This window comes from Dryobates pubescens, chromosome 5, assembly GCF_014839835.1.
Source record: "Dryobates pubescens isolate bDryPub1 chromosome 5, bDryPub1.pri, whole genome shotgun sequence".
In the NCBI taxonomy this organism is placed as follows: Eukaryota; Metazoa; Chordata; class Aves; order Piciformes; family Picidae; genus Dryobates; species Dryobates pubescens.
In genome coordinates, this window is record NC_071616.1 from 9,936,745 (window position 1) to 9,950,653 (window position 13,909).

Below are 13,909 nucleotides of genomic sequence, written 5' to 3' on the forward strand. Positions count from 1 at the left end.
ACACTCTGCATTGCTCAATTGAGCGTATCGCTTCTTTGAGCACCCACCCTGTAGCTGTCTTCTGTGCTTGAATACCTCCTTCTCATTTAGTTAAATAGCATTTCCTTTGGTAGTGGAGCAAGGAGAGGGTATGAGCAGCGAATCCTTTCTCTTTGGCACTCTTCTAGTAAGCAATAAGCAGAACACATCTGTCACCCGTACGGTTCAGACATACAGCGTGAGGTGAGTTAGAACTGAGGTGTCAGAAGGCAAAATGTTTGTGGCTGTGTCCTCTGCTCTTGCTGACTTTGACTTCCTATGTGGTGCGAGTGGGTTTCTCCTGTCAGTGCTTAGAGATCTCTGGTCTGGCCTTTTTCCAGCAAAGAGATGAGGCTTCAGACAGCAAGGCTGAGCAAAGGACATCTAATGCAAAGCTTTTATCGCCTGACCTTCCAGTGCTGGTCTGAGGGAGGTGAAAGCTTTCCTAGAGCACCTGGCTCTGAAATGGTTCCCTGGAGAATTTTCACATCTCTTGATTTCTTTTAGCTTCTCACTGCTACCAACACAGCCTTATCCAGGGATAAATCAAACAGCCCTAGTGCTGTTTGAGAGAGGAGCAGAGAGAAATTTCCTCCTCTGTTTTTGGGCAGTGAGAACTGCAGCCTGCAAACTTTACCCAAAAGTGCTGCCCTTGTCGAGCGGCATCTGTGAACGTGAGCCTGGCAAAGGGCAAATGGAAAGACCGTGGAAAATGGCATCACACTTGCAGCATTGCCAGTAGAACACTCCAGAGAATATGCTGTTATCCACCAGAAACACAGCACAGACCATTTCCTGCTGAACCTTTGCATTTTCTCCCTTGACCTGAGGAGCTGATGTAACTCAGTGTGATTGAGAGACTCCAAGTATGTGAGCCCTCATAACTCAGAAACCTGCATGTTGCTGGCATTTTACTGACTGTGTGAAAGAACACAGTGTGCTTTGAGCTAGGCACAATGGTAGAGCAGTATTGATATGGATGAGAGTGAAGATATTGTTTTCCTTATAGCTTGGTCTCAGGAAATCAGATAATGTATAAAGTATGATCCTTGCTGAGTACACCTAAAAATGAGATTACTGAAGGATTTTGAGTCTCTTCCAGTAGAACACACATCAAGAAAAAGTGGAGCTTCGAGATGAGCCAAGTGTCAGTACAAAGGTGTGATCATACTAGTCTTGAGTGGATGCCATTGTGCACCTGTGAAACATGCCTCTGATGGCTGCACCTAGATTCCTGTAGCTCCTTATTCTGTCTCTTATTCCTGGGTCCTCACCTGTTGCCTATCTGCTCTGCTTACAGCCACCCATTGCCAGTGCTCTGCTGCTGTATGCCACAAAGAAAATAATTGTGTCCCTGAGTCCTTCTCTGTAATCTTGGCCACTCTGCTGGATGTTGTTTTTTAACTATGCTTTCTTTCTTTCTGCATGCTGCCTCCCTCACAGATCACTGCAGCTGAAATGAGGCAACACAAGGCAGTTTGTAGGGAACTCTTCAAATTATGTTCTGTTGTGGATGATTTAGTTCCTGTAGATCCCCTCTTCCATTTTAGTCTCAGGGGAGATAGGCTTATCTTTGTCTAGTGATGAGTAGTGGAGTGGGTACAAGGGAGATGGGGACGTAGCCCTGATTAGATCCTTCTTGGAGTGGCAGGTAAGGTTATTCCTGTGCTGTTACACACCCTATGCATATCTAAAAAGACCTTGCATGTGAAAGTCTCCTCACTGCTATCAGTAAGTTTCATGGATGGAAGAACCAGGTGTTCTGGTTGTCACAGGTGTATCTTGGCAGAAACATACCTGAGCTGGTGCAAAGCATATTGTTAACTATCAGCTGCTGGGGTCAAGATACGTTTCTGGCTTGGGTGAGTTTAACTGAGTGGCAGGGACAGGGGATGCCTCTAAGCAGACTTAAAGACATTTCATTTAAACCAACATTTATTCATTTCTTTCAAATCTTTCACCTGAATCTCTCTCTTCTCCTACAAGAGATGTGATTAGCAGAGAGATTTCAAAAGCAATGCAGCTCAATATAGCGAAAAACACCTGACCTGTATCTGATTCCATTTGGGACCTCAGTAACAGCTGCAAATGAGGCCGAGCTGAATTCCATCAGCATAGCAAGATCTCAAGAGCCCCCTCTGGAATGTGCCCAGAATACAAAATAGAGCTCACCTCTTTGCATTGGCTAGCATGACAGCTCTGTGAGTGGGAGAAAGAGGACGTGTGTGTGTGTGTATGTGTGTGTGTATGTGTGTGTGTGTGATTTGGTGGCCAAAGGTGGAGTTGTGCTGCTTGAATTTCTAAGGATGGATTCCTTGAGGCCTTGACGAGCCTGGGATGCTTTTAAGCTGGAGAAGAAGGATTGAATGCCTGCTGGGATTCCATTTTGCAAGCAGTTGTTTTGGTTTTTTTTTTTTCTCTTTTTTTTTAATGACAAGAGTTATTTTGCTGCAGTGTTCTTTTGGTAAAAAATGGCTTTTTCATCCAAAAGGCTGGGATTATTTTTTCCTTCTCCCCCCCCCCCCCCCCCCAAAAAAAAATAATATTGATTTCCTGCTCAGTCTCAGTGAGATTTACCAAACAAAGCAAATTTCTCTCTTCTCTTTTGTCCGTGAAGATATCTGGGGAGTGGGCAAAAGGATTTTAGCAAAGTGAGGAAAATAATGCACTGAACTCTTTTCAAAGGTAGAGGGGTTTATATGTGTGCAAATCTATGTGCACATATGAATACACATTTAATGAAACCCTCAACACCTTTGTGCAAAAATGTCTGTGCCAATATGGTCAGTTTCATCAGACTTCACTTTTCAAGTCTACTAGCCCAGGTTCCTTGGGGGATGGTCAAAATCTGTACCTGTGACTTTACCCTTCAGTTGCTTTCTGTCTCTATGCTGGATCAAACCCATTAACTGTCTAGCCCCACCTCTCCCCTCCCTTCCTCTGCCATTCTCTGATGATGTGTTTGGCCTGTAGCCTCTGCATCCTTATGTGCTAAAATTGGTACAGTCTCCAGCATCCCCAAAGGGGTGTCCAGAACATTGCAGATGGTGATTCCAAGGCAGGATGAGGAGGCCTGATGCATTCAAATCATGTGCTTCCCCTTCATTTCCCTTCACCCAGCTGGTTTCATACAGCAGCTCTTTTCATTGTGTCTTCGAAAAATACTTTTCTTTTTTTGATAGTTTAGGCTGTACCCTTGGCTTAGACACTCCATAGTGCTTTCAGTGCCAGGAGCATAGAATCAGACAATCAAAGAATCACAGAAAGCACCTCCAAAGGTCATCTAGTCCAAGCCCCTCTGCACTAAGCAGGAGCATCCTCAACTAGGTCAAGTTGCCCAGAGCCCTGTTAAGCCTCACCTTGAATATCTCCAGGAATGGGGCCCCAGCAACCTCCCTGTGCAACCTGTTCCTGTGTTCCACTCCCCTCGTGGTAAAGAACTTGTTCCTAACATGCAATATAAATCTACTCTTCCCTGATTTGAAGCCATTGCCCCTTGTCCTATCACTCCAGGCCTTTGCAAACAGTCTCTCTCCATCCTTCTTGTAGGCCCCCTTTAGTTACTGGATGGCTGCTATTAGGTCTCCCTGGAGCCTTCTCCATGCTGAACAACCCCAGCTCCCTCAGCCTGTCTTCATAGCAGAGGCGTTCCAACCCCGTGATCATTTTTGTGGCCCTCCTCTGGACCCTTCCCATCAAGTCCACATCCTTCCTCTGCTGAGGGCTCCAGACCTGGACACAGTACTCCTGGTGAGGTCTCACCAGAGCAGAGTAGCAGAGTCACCTCTCTGGATCTGCTGACAATGCTTTTTTTCATGCAGCCCAGGATGTGATTTGCCTTCTGGGCTGCAGGCACACACTGTCTGCTCACGTCCAGCTTCTCATCCATCAGCACTCCCAAGTCCTTTTCCTCAGGGCTGCTTTCTACCACCTCATCTCTCAGCCTGTATTGTTAATGAGGATTGTTCTGACCCGTGTGCAGGACCCTGCACTTGCTTTTGTTGAACCACATGAGCTTCACTTGGGCCCACCTCTCCAGCTTATCCAGATCCCTCTGGCTTATCAACAGCACCACTCAGCTTGGCGTCATGTGCAAACTTGCTGATGGTGCACTTGATCCCACTGCCTATATCATCAATAAAAATACTAAACAGTACAGGTCTCAGTACAGACCCCTGAGGGACACCACTTGTCACTGCTCTCCATTTGGACTTTGAGCCACTGAGCACCACCCTCTGGATGCAACCATCCAGCCAATTCCTTATCCACTGAACAGTCGACCCACCAAATCTCTCTCCAACTTGGTGAGGAGGATGCTGTGGGGGGGCATGTAAAAGCCCATGCAGAAGTCCAGTCAGATCACATCCATAGGTTGTCCCTCACCCACTGACATAGTTGCTTTGTCATAGGAAGCCACTAGGTTGGTCAGGCATATCCTAGGCATACCCTGGTGTCACAGCTGAGCCTTGCATGGCTTAGCTCTGCTGTTTTGTCACTGTGAGAGCTGTCCCTGCTTTCTCACAGAGCAACATTCCCCTTGGCATAAGTACATTGGTTGCAGTCTTCACTGGTTCCCACTTGAGTTGTATCCCAGGCACTAGCAGGCTGAGGTGTCTGTGAGCCAGGGCCCTCTGCTAAGGTGGCATCATTCTCATTTGCTACTTTGGCACATTGTAGCCAAAAAAAGGGTTTGCACTGGTCTGTTACTGCCTGCCAGCCATTTTCATCTCTCTTAGTGGTGAGCAGGAAGTGACACAGGACAACTGTTTAGGTCTTTGTATTCTATAAGGCTTTATTCTCATTAAGAATGCAAGATGCTGCTGCTGCAGTGCTGCAACAGAGCTTTCCAGCTGTTCAAGAATACCAGGAGCAGTTGCCATTTCCACAGCTACTTTGACATGTCTTGGTTTCTAGATCAGCAAGGACTGTCTGTTCAATTCAATCCATTTTTAATCCAGTTGATTTGTTTTCCCAACCATTTATTTTTTTTATAATATCATCTGAAGAGAAAGAGAAATTCTGCCAGAATCCAGATCAGTTCCCTGCCCCTCATTAAGAAGAACTAATGGACTTCTTAGTGGAAATCATGAGAAAGCTTGGGAACAGAAGCTAAGCCTGGTGTCTCCTCACCTCTGAAAATCTGAGACACAGGTGTGGTGAGATATGGGTGTGGTAAGACTCTGATAAGAAGGGTTTAAAAGATAGCTGCTGCTTCCTATTTCCTTTTCCCCCATCAGCTTCTCTGTAAATTGTGTCCTTCCTCTGGCTGTCCCAGATGACAGAAGCAGAGGGGCTGCCCTCTGTCCTTGTGGAGAAGCTGCTGATATCTGTCCCATGTCAGCTTGAGCTCCCTGGACAGGATTTCCTCTTGGACTCAAGGACAACTTCTATGTCAGTAAGAACCTTGGAAGAAAAAGGATATAACTAGAAAACAGAAGAGAGGAATGCTATTGTCTTGTCCTGATGGTGGGAAAGAAAAGCAGTGCTGGCTGGCTGGAAGGTAAGTTTAGAGGCTATTCCTGCAGGCTTCTTACCCAAGGACTCTTACAGATTCTGTGTGAGCTATATCAGCCTGTCTTCTACTCAGCAAATTCTGCCCAAGAAGAGAGTTCTGCTAATCTCCTTTTCAGCTGCAGCACTGTCACTTCATTCCCCACAGCTGGTGGGTGAGATTTGGAGGTAAAAAGGAAGAGAAATGCTGGTCTGGGAACTCACAGACCCCTGAGAGGTGAAAGGGAGAGGGTTGAAATGAGGTTAAGACCCTTCTGCTCCGTTAAGTCCACAGCTGTACAAAGTATATGAGTGCAGTCTGCAACTGGGATCTCTGGAGCCCTAATGCAAGGGCAACCATTCTGTTAGAAAACTAAGGGTGTATTTTGCTTTTCAATAAGGAGTCATTTTCTAGATAATCATACAGGAGCTTTTATTGAAGAACAGGAATTTCTAGAAGTAACATCTTCACCCTAATGTAGAGATGGAGATCCTTCCTTGCAATTATTGTGTACGTGAGAATTATCGTTGCTGCAGGTGACTTTGATTACTGCTGTGCAAAGACACAAGTAAGGGAAAGGCAAAGCATGCAGAAAGAGAAACAACTCCCCCAGGCAGTGGGAGTGATTAACAGGCAGGTATCTAAGATGGGGCTCCTGAGCATGGCTAAAGCATGTGGTGTGGGAGAGTTTGAAAATGCAACCAAAGATGCACATGTGTCTGTCTGTGTGTGTGTGTAGAGGTGTGAGACTGAGAGAGGAGATGTCAGGATGCTCATAGAGCAGGGCACAGAGTTCCCTGGGAGGAGCAAGCCTGCTATGGGTTTTCACTTTGTTGGTGGAAGTAGAACCTTGTGAGCCAGTAGGACTGCACCTGCATGACCCTTTTGCTGGTGTCATGATTCTTTTTCCTAATGGGAACCTAGAAAGCATGCCAATAGTGGCATGCTGCTGCAATGGAGTAGGCAGCACAGGAAGAATATAATGCTGCTTCATTTTAATTTATTTCAATGTATTGTTAAAAAATTAGTATTTTATTTTTATTTATTTTTAAATTTTATTCTGATTTGGGGGAAGTTGGAAGGAAGGGTTTGGGTGGGTTGGAAGGAAGGTTTTTTGGTTGGTTTGAAGCCCATGGGTTGTGCAGGGAGGTGGTGGAGTCGCCGTCACTGGAGATGTTTAGGAAGAGACTGGGATGGGGTGCTTGGCAATGAGGCTGGTGAGAGGCCTTGAGCACAAGCCCTATGAGGAGAGGCTGAGGGAGCTGGGGTTGTTTAGCCTGGAGAAGAGGAAGCTCAGGGGTGACCTCATTGCTCTCTACAACTACCTGAAGGGTGGTTGTAGCCAGGAAGGGGTTGGTCTCTTCTCTCTAGCAACCAGCACCAGAAGAAGAGGATGCAGTCTCAAGCAGCACCAGGGGAAGTTTAGGCTCGAGGTGAGGAGAAGGTTCTTCACCTAGAGAGTCATTTGCAATTGGAATGTGCTGCCCAGGGATGTGGTGGAGCTGTCACTGGAGGTGTTCAAGAGGGGATTGGACGTGGCACTTGGTGCCATGGTCTAGTCATGAGGTCTTGAGTGATAGGTTGGACTTGATGATCTCTCAGGTCTCTTCCAACCTTGGTGATACTGTGATGGTTTAGTTGATTAGATAGTGTTGAATGATAGGTTGGTCATGATGATCTTGAAGGTCTTTCCCAACCTGGTTAATTCTAAGTTTTTTATATCTTATTATTGATATTATTTTATTTTTAGCTTTATTTCAGTGCTTTAACCAGAAAGCAGCAGATTTCCCCCTCTCTGGTAGGCTGGGGTGTGGCTGAGTGGGAGTAGTGCATGTGATTTGGTGTTTATGACACCTACAGTGAGCAGCTCACAGAATAGGCAAACTCTGATGTATGTCTGAAGCAGTACTGACACTTTTCTGTGCTCCATTACCTCAAGCAAAATTATGAGGACAAGCAGTACTTCAAGAAAAGTGGGCTCCCACTGGCTCGTCACTCCAGCACTGACGTAGCAAAATTATTTACTTAGAACTGTTGCTGTCCATTTTTTCCAGGGACTGAGGCTTGCATAAATCTGTATTAGCTATGGAGCTTGTTGATAAGCTCACTGAATTTGCTTGATTAATTCCTGCAATAATGAGTTGGTCCATTATCCTGCAGTGCCACCTAGCCTCCTCATCCTTGGGACAGCAGGGAGTATGGCGTGAATATTTAGAAAGATTAAAAACTACCTGGAAAACATTCACCTCATGATCCTCTCCCCACTTTCATTTAAAGATACAGCAATTCAAGCTCATCATCATTCATCTGCAATCTGAAAATCATTGCCCTGTGGAGTTAAAACTGGGAGAAATGGAGATTATTTCTCTTCAGAATGGTAGTTCCTTGTTCATGGCAAGTATTCCTCATAGCTGGTAAGGAAGCAGCCTAGCTGATGCATGACTATTAAATATTTTAACAATCTGATTCATCCTAAAGTGATTCAGAGTCTGTTCTTAGGAGTCCTATCAGAAGCTGCCATCTCTGTGGTGAAGCTGGAGCAGTTAGTGACATAGTACTGGTGCTTTGTGGCATTTCATAGCATTCACAAGTTAAAAGTATGTGGGGGGAAACGAAGGCAGCAAATGGAGTTCTGCTGGGATGCTGAGACTGGCATCTCTGCTACCTGAAGAAGTCATGCAGAATTGGCTTCCACCAGTGGATGGGTGTCAGAGCAGATTGCTGAGGGGGAAAACAGCCCTAGCTCTGCTGCCTACCCTGCCTCTGCATGCCTTGGAGAGCCAGAGCTGCTGCTTTCCTATTCCTCCTCCTTTCCTGATTCTTTACTGGGTACAAGGAAGTTGATAAACTTGTGTTTGAAGAGTAGCAATGGCAAGACAGCACTTTGGCTGTGTTTCATGGGGAGGCATAGTTGAGTTACTGGAACGTGTCCAGAGAAGGGCAACAAAGCTGGGGAGGGGTTTGGAGCACAAGCCCTATGAGGAGAGGCTGAGGGAGCTGGGGTTGCTTAGCCTGGAGAAGAGGAGGCTCAGGGGAGACCTTATTGCTCTCTGCAACTACCTGAAGGAAGGCTGTAGACAGGTGGAGGTTGGTCTCTTCTCCCAGGCAACCAGCACCAGAACAAGAGGACACAGTCTCAAGCTATGCCAGGGGAGGTTTAGACTGGAGGTAAGGAAGAAGTTGTACACAGAGAGAGTGCCCATTGGAATGGGCTGCCCAGGGAGGTCGTGGAGCCACCATCATTGGAGGTGTTTAGGGGGAGACTGGATGGGGTGCTTGGTGCCATGGTTTAGTTGATTAGGTGGTGTTGGATGATAGGTTGGACGTGGTGATCTCGAGGGTCTCTTCCAACCTGGTTTATTCTATCCTATCTTGCTTTGGGAATGGAGCTTAAGTCTCCTTTTCTGCGTGGTGAGTGTGAAAGATGCAGCTCTGTAATCTGAAGGTCTGGGTGCTTTTCTTGATGGGATGAGCTTTGAATCTGCAGGGCTAAAGGAGCCCAGGTTTCCAGTTTCCTGTGATCTAGAAGGTGATTATACAAAAAGCAGCCAGTGACCCCAGCAGTGTATTTTTTTTGTTGTTTTTGAAGAAGCTTGGCTTTTTCTTTAGGATTCTGAGTTTGTCTGCCAACACGTGGTAGGAGGGATCAGAGCACATCAGGAGACCAAATTACCTGGGGTTATTATGCGTCAGAATGCTGATTTTCTGCATCTCTGTCAGACTGTGACAGGAGTACAGAATCACAGGGCCTTGGTTAGGGTAGAATCATAGAATCAAAAAGGTTGGAAAAGACCTCAAAGATCATCAAGCCCAACCTGTCACCCAAGATCTCATGACTACTAGACCATGGCACCAAGTGCCACGTCCAGTCCCCTCTTGAACAGCTCCAGGGATGGGGACTCCACCACCTCCCTGGGCAGCCCATTCCAATGGCTAACAACTCTCTCAGTGAAGAACTTTCTCCTCACCTTGAGCCTAAACTTCCCCAGGTGCAGCTTGAGACTGTGTCCTCTCATTCTGGTGCTGGTTGCTTGAGAGAAGAGACCAACCCCCTCCTGGCTGCAGCCATCCTTCAGGTAGTTGGGAACATGCTTAGCAGGGGAACAAAGATTGTCCTGGTTTGAGAGAGAGGCAGCTTAGCCACACAGAGTATTATGCAGCACCTCTCCTTTTGGATCACATCTCATAGTGTCAATTCCTGTCCCCTTTACAAGAGTAGCATTGCACCTCGCTCCACTTCTCTTTGGTCCTGCCTGTACAGCAGATTTGCTGTTTGGTTGAAGTCTGGTCACTTTGGTTCTTCATACCTCTATGACACAGGGTTGATGATGTATTTTTTTTTTTAACCTTGCTTTCACCTGCACACTCTCTTTGAATTACCATCTCTCACTGAGTAGTTGCACTTGTCTCCTGTGTTTTTATATAGTGTCCAGTAACATGGACCCCTGCTCCCTGCTGCAGCTTCTAAACATATTAGAAATCAATGCAAATAAATAATCTGAAAATGTTGCTGATGGAAAAACCCTCTGAAAGTAAACCTGCTTAGCTCCTCAGGTATACAACACATATCCCAGGGGGTGGGATCAGTCTCTTCTCTCAAGTAACAAGCGATAAGACAAGAGGAAATGGCCTCAAGTTGCACCAGGGGAGGTTTGGGTTAGACATGAGGAAAAACTTCTTCACCAAAAGGGTCATCAAACATGGAACAGGTTGCCCAGGGGACTGGTGGGGTCACCATCCTTGGAATTACTCAGAAGTGATTTAAAAGCACATGTGATGCTTAGAGGTATGGTTTCTTGTCAGGGGCTTGAAAAAATACAGTCTCTAGTATTTAAAAGGCCATTTTATACTTCCTTTAAAGCGGATAGTTTTGACTAATGTACTTGGAATGGGATCATAATGACAGCTTGACATGGGCAAAAGCACTAGATACAATCCAAAATGACAAGGTGCCAAACAGTATAATGGACAGGCAGGGGTGGTGCACCTCATGTGGAGACAAGACTATGACGTGTCTTGAAGTTTAAACGGGGCAGCCCTGCTGTGAAATGTGCTTGAAAGCCTCATTGTCTCCTGAGCTGGTAAGGGGCTTTGAAAGTGCATGAGGGTCAGTTAAGGAAAAGTGTTAAACTAGGATTTCTGAATAGCAATACAAGTAGACAGACCCTCAGATATGACCGTTGCCTTTAGTATATCCGTTAGTCCTCTCTTGCTCTGTTGTTCTTTTGTTCTTGTCCTCAGCGGAATGCTACAACACTGTTCACAGTACCTGGCACTGCCACTTTTTGTAACTGGGTCCTGGAGGAGGTGGCTGAAGCTCTCAGCTACTGCCTTGTTTAATGCCCCAGGTAATTACCAAAGGTTGTACCTGATTCTTGGGTTTCCAGTAAGTGTTGGATGGGGGCATTATTTTCCTTTTAACCCTTTTTCCTCTTTCTTAGTCTGGGAACACAAATAAGGCCACATTGTCTGTGTTAGACAGTGGTCATTGAAAATACACAATTACTTATGCCCTGAATAGAATAGAATTAACCAGGTTGGAAGAGAGCTTTGAGATCATAGAGTCCATGCTATCATCCAACACTATCTAATCAAATAAACCATGGCACCAAGCACCCCATCCAGTCTCTTCCTAAACACCTCCAGTGATGGTGACTCCACCACCTCCCTGGGCAGCCCATTCCAATGGCCAATCACTCTTTCTATGAAGAACTTCTTCCTAACATCCATCCTAAACCTCCCCTGGCACAGCTTGAGACTGTTCTGGTGCTGGTTGCCTGGGAGAAGAGACCAAGCCCCACCTGCCTACAACCTCCCTTCAAGTAGTTGTAGAGAACAATAAGGTCTGCCCTGAGCCACCTTTTCTCCAGGCTAAGCACCCCCAGCTCCCTCAGCCTCTCCTCACAGGGCTTATGCTCCAAACCCTTCCCCAGCTTTGTTGCCCTTCTCTGGACATGTTCCAGCAGGTCAACATCCTTCCCAAACTGTGGGGCCCAGAACTGGACACAGGACTCAAGGTGTGGCCTAACCAGTGCAGTGTACAGGGGCAGAATGACTTCCCTGCTCCTGCTGGCCACACTGTTCCTGACACAGGCCAGGATACCATTGGCCTTCTTGGCCACCTGGGCACATTGCTGGTTCATGTTCAGCCTACTGTCAACCAGTACCCCCAGGTGCCTTTCTGCCTGGCCACTCTCCAGCCACTCTGACCCCAGCCTGTAGCACTGCATGGGGTTGTTGTGGCCAGTGTGTAGAACCCAGCACTGGGATGTGTTAAATCTCATACCCTTGGACTCTGCCCATCTGTACAGCCTGGCAAGGTCCCTCTGCAGAGATAAATGTTGAATTCACCAGTCCCTTTGGAGGGAGTACCAAGGGTGTGAGGCATCTGAGAAAATCAGGCATTGCAGCAGGCTGCTTCGATGTGAGTGAATGTGGTGTCTAGCTTTAGACATACATATGGGGAAAGTGAGTGTTGATGTGGTTTCAGAACAGATCCCACAGCTTTCATTCTAGCTGCTTGTGGGGGGCAGAACTGAACTGTTGTAACCACTAGTAAGAAGAATCTCCCTCCTCCTCTGTATTACACTTAATTTAAAATTGAGTGCTTTTACAGGGCATGACTTGGGCTGTGGTGCCTGCTGGCAGCAGGGGGGGTACCTGCAGGATTGGACTCAAGCACCTGAAATAGAATGCTTCTGTTTCTTGGCTGGTATCAACCTGAGCTATTGTTGAAAGGCTTCAGCACAGCTCAAAGCAAACCAAGCCTCGTAAAGAGTTCATCTGACTGTTGAACAGCTTACATCCATGTTAGGACATTTGTATTCAGATAGGTCTCTTCTATCTGGAGTTAGACTCATAGAATTATTTTAGTCTATGTGTTTTTTGAAACACTCAGGGACAGTGACTTCACTGCTTCCCTGGGCAACCTATGGCAATGCCTGACCACTCTTTCAGTAAAGAAATGTTTCCCTAATATCCAATCTAAACCTTCCCTGGCACAGTTGCAGGCCATTCCCCCTTGTTCTGTCACTTGATAATAGGGAGAAGAGAACAACCTGCTGCTCACTGCAACCTCCTTTCAGGAGGTCATCTGGGGTAGAATAGGGTAAAAAAAGGAACTTAAAGATGCCTGGAACACTGGTGAGAGTAATTCACAATGTGGAACAACTTACCTTCATGAAGGGGAAGAAAAGGGAGCCTAGACCAACAATGTTGGTAATGTAGGTCTTGCAGTTGTGTTTCAGGTTAGGAGGGGGGTGAATCCAGGTCTTACTGTGCAAGTGGTATTTACTGTCTTTCCTAGAGCAAAAGTCTTCTAAATAACAAATGCACATGTAGACTGGCTTGCATCTCTTAAGGCAAGGAAATGAGTTTAAAGGCAAGATTTTGGTTTTCATTTTTTCCCCTCATGTCTATAATTCAGAAGTGGCATTCTGGTCTTCATGTACAGCTTCCCCCACTCCCCCCAGTGATGATTTTAGAAGTGTTTACAGGACAAAATGTCTAAGCTTGTGGCTGCCTGTCACCTCTCCCAAATCCTGCTTATTTATAGATGCCTGTCCCTGCAATGTGGATCTGGTTTAAGTCTCTTAATTTATTTTAGTGAACTCTGGGCACAGCAGACATTGGAGTTAATTTAGCAAGTGGACAAATGTGGGAAGAGCTCATGTGCTGTTTCCTTCCCCCCCCCCCCCCCCCTTTACATCTGTTAGTACAATAACAGCTATTCCCTCCCCTTTCAAGTCTCCTTAAACATCACCAGAGCAAGGCAAAACCCAACGTGGTGATCTCAGGGTATCTTTGACAGTTTATCAGAAACCCTGTGGGATTCAGTGGGAGGTTCATTTTGCTATTTAGGGCATGAATGATAGTGCTTAGCTCCTCGCAGAAGGAGCTTTTCATTGCTTCACAGTCTTTAAAATGATGATGGGGCCTCAGCTGGTCCCCTGAGCAGCATCAGGACTCTGAGATGGTAGGAAGGAAGTACCTTTTCCCACCTGCACAAACTGCTCCTGCGAGTCCAGATGGTTGATGGCACCTAACAGGGAAGCTGGTGGGTTGAAGGGCTGGGGTGTGGAATTGCCTCGCCTACGCATGGAATGATTAGCCCGCATGAAATTGCTTTGCTGGAGTCCCTGTCACGTTGCACGCCCAGGGCTGAGCAGTGGCTTTGCTCTTTCGAAATGCAAATGAACACTGTTAGAGCAAAGCAGCCTATTGGGCTCTGGCATTGGCTGGAAGCAAAGTTTTCTGTCTGACTCCATTGGGCTGGCAGGACGTGAAATCGTCTCCCTTTCGTGCTGCCTACCTTCCCCACAAGTCTTCCTGCAGGCTGGGTAACAAGTCATGTACAAGGCTGCAGATCTATGATCTTATTCAGCTTCCGAGCCCTTTTTT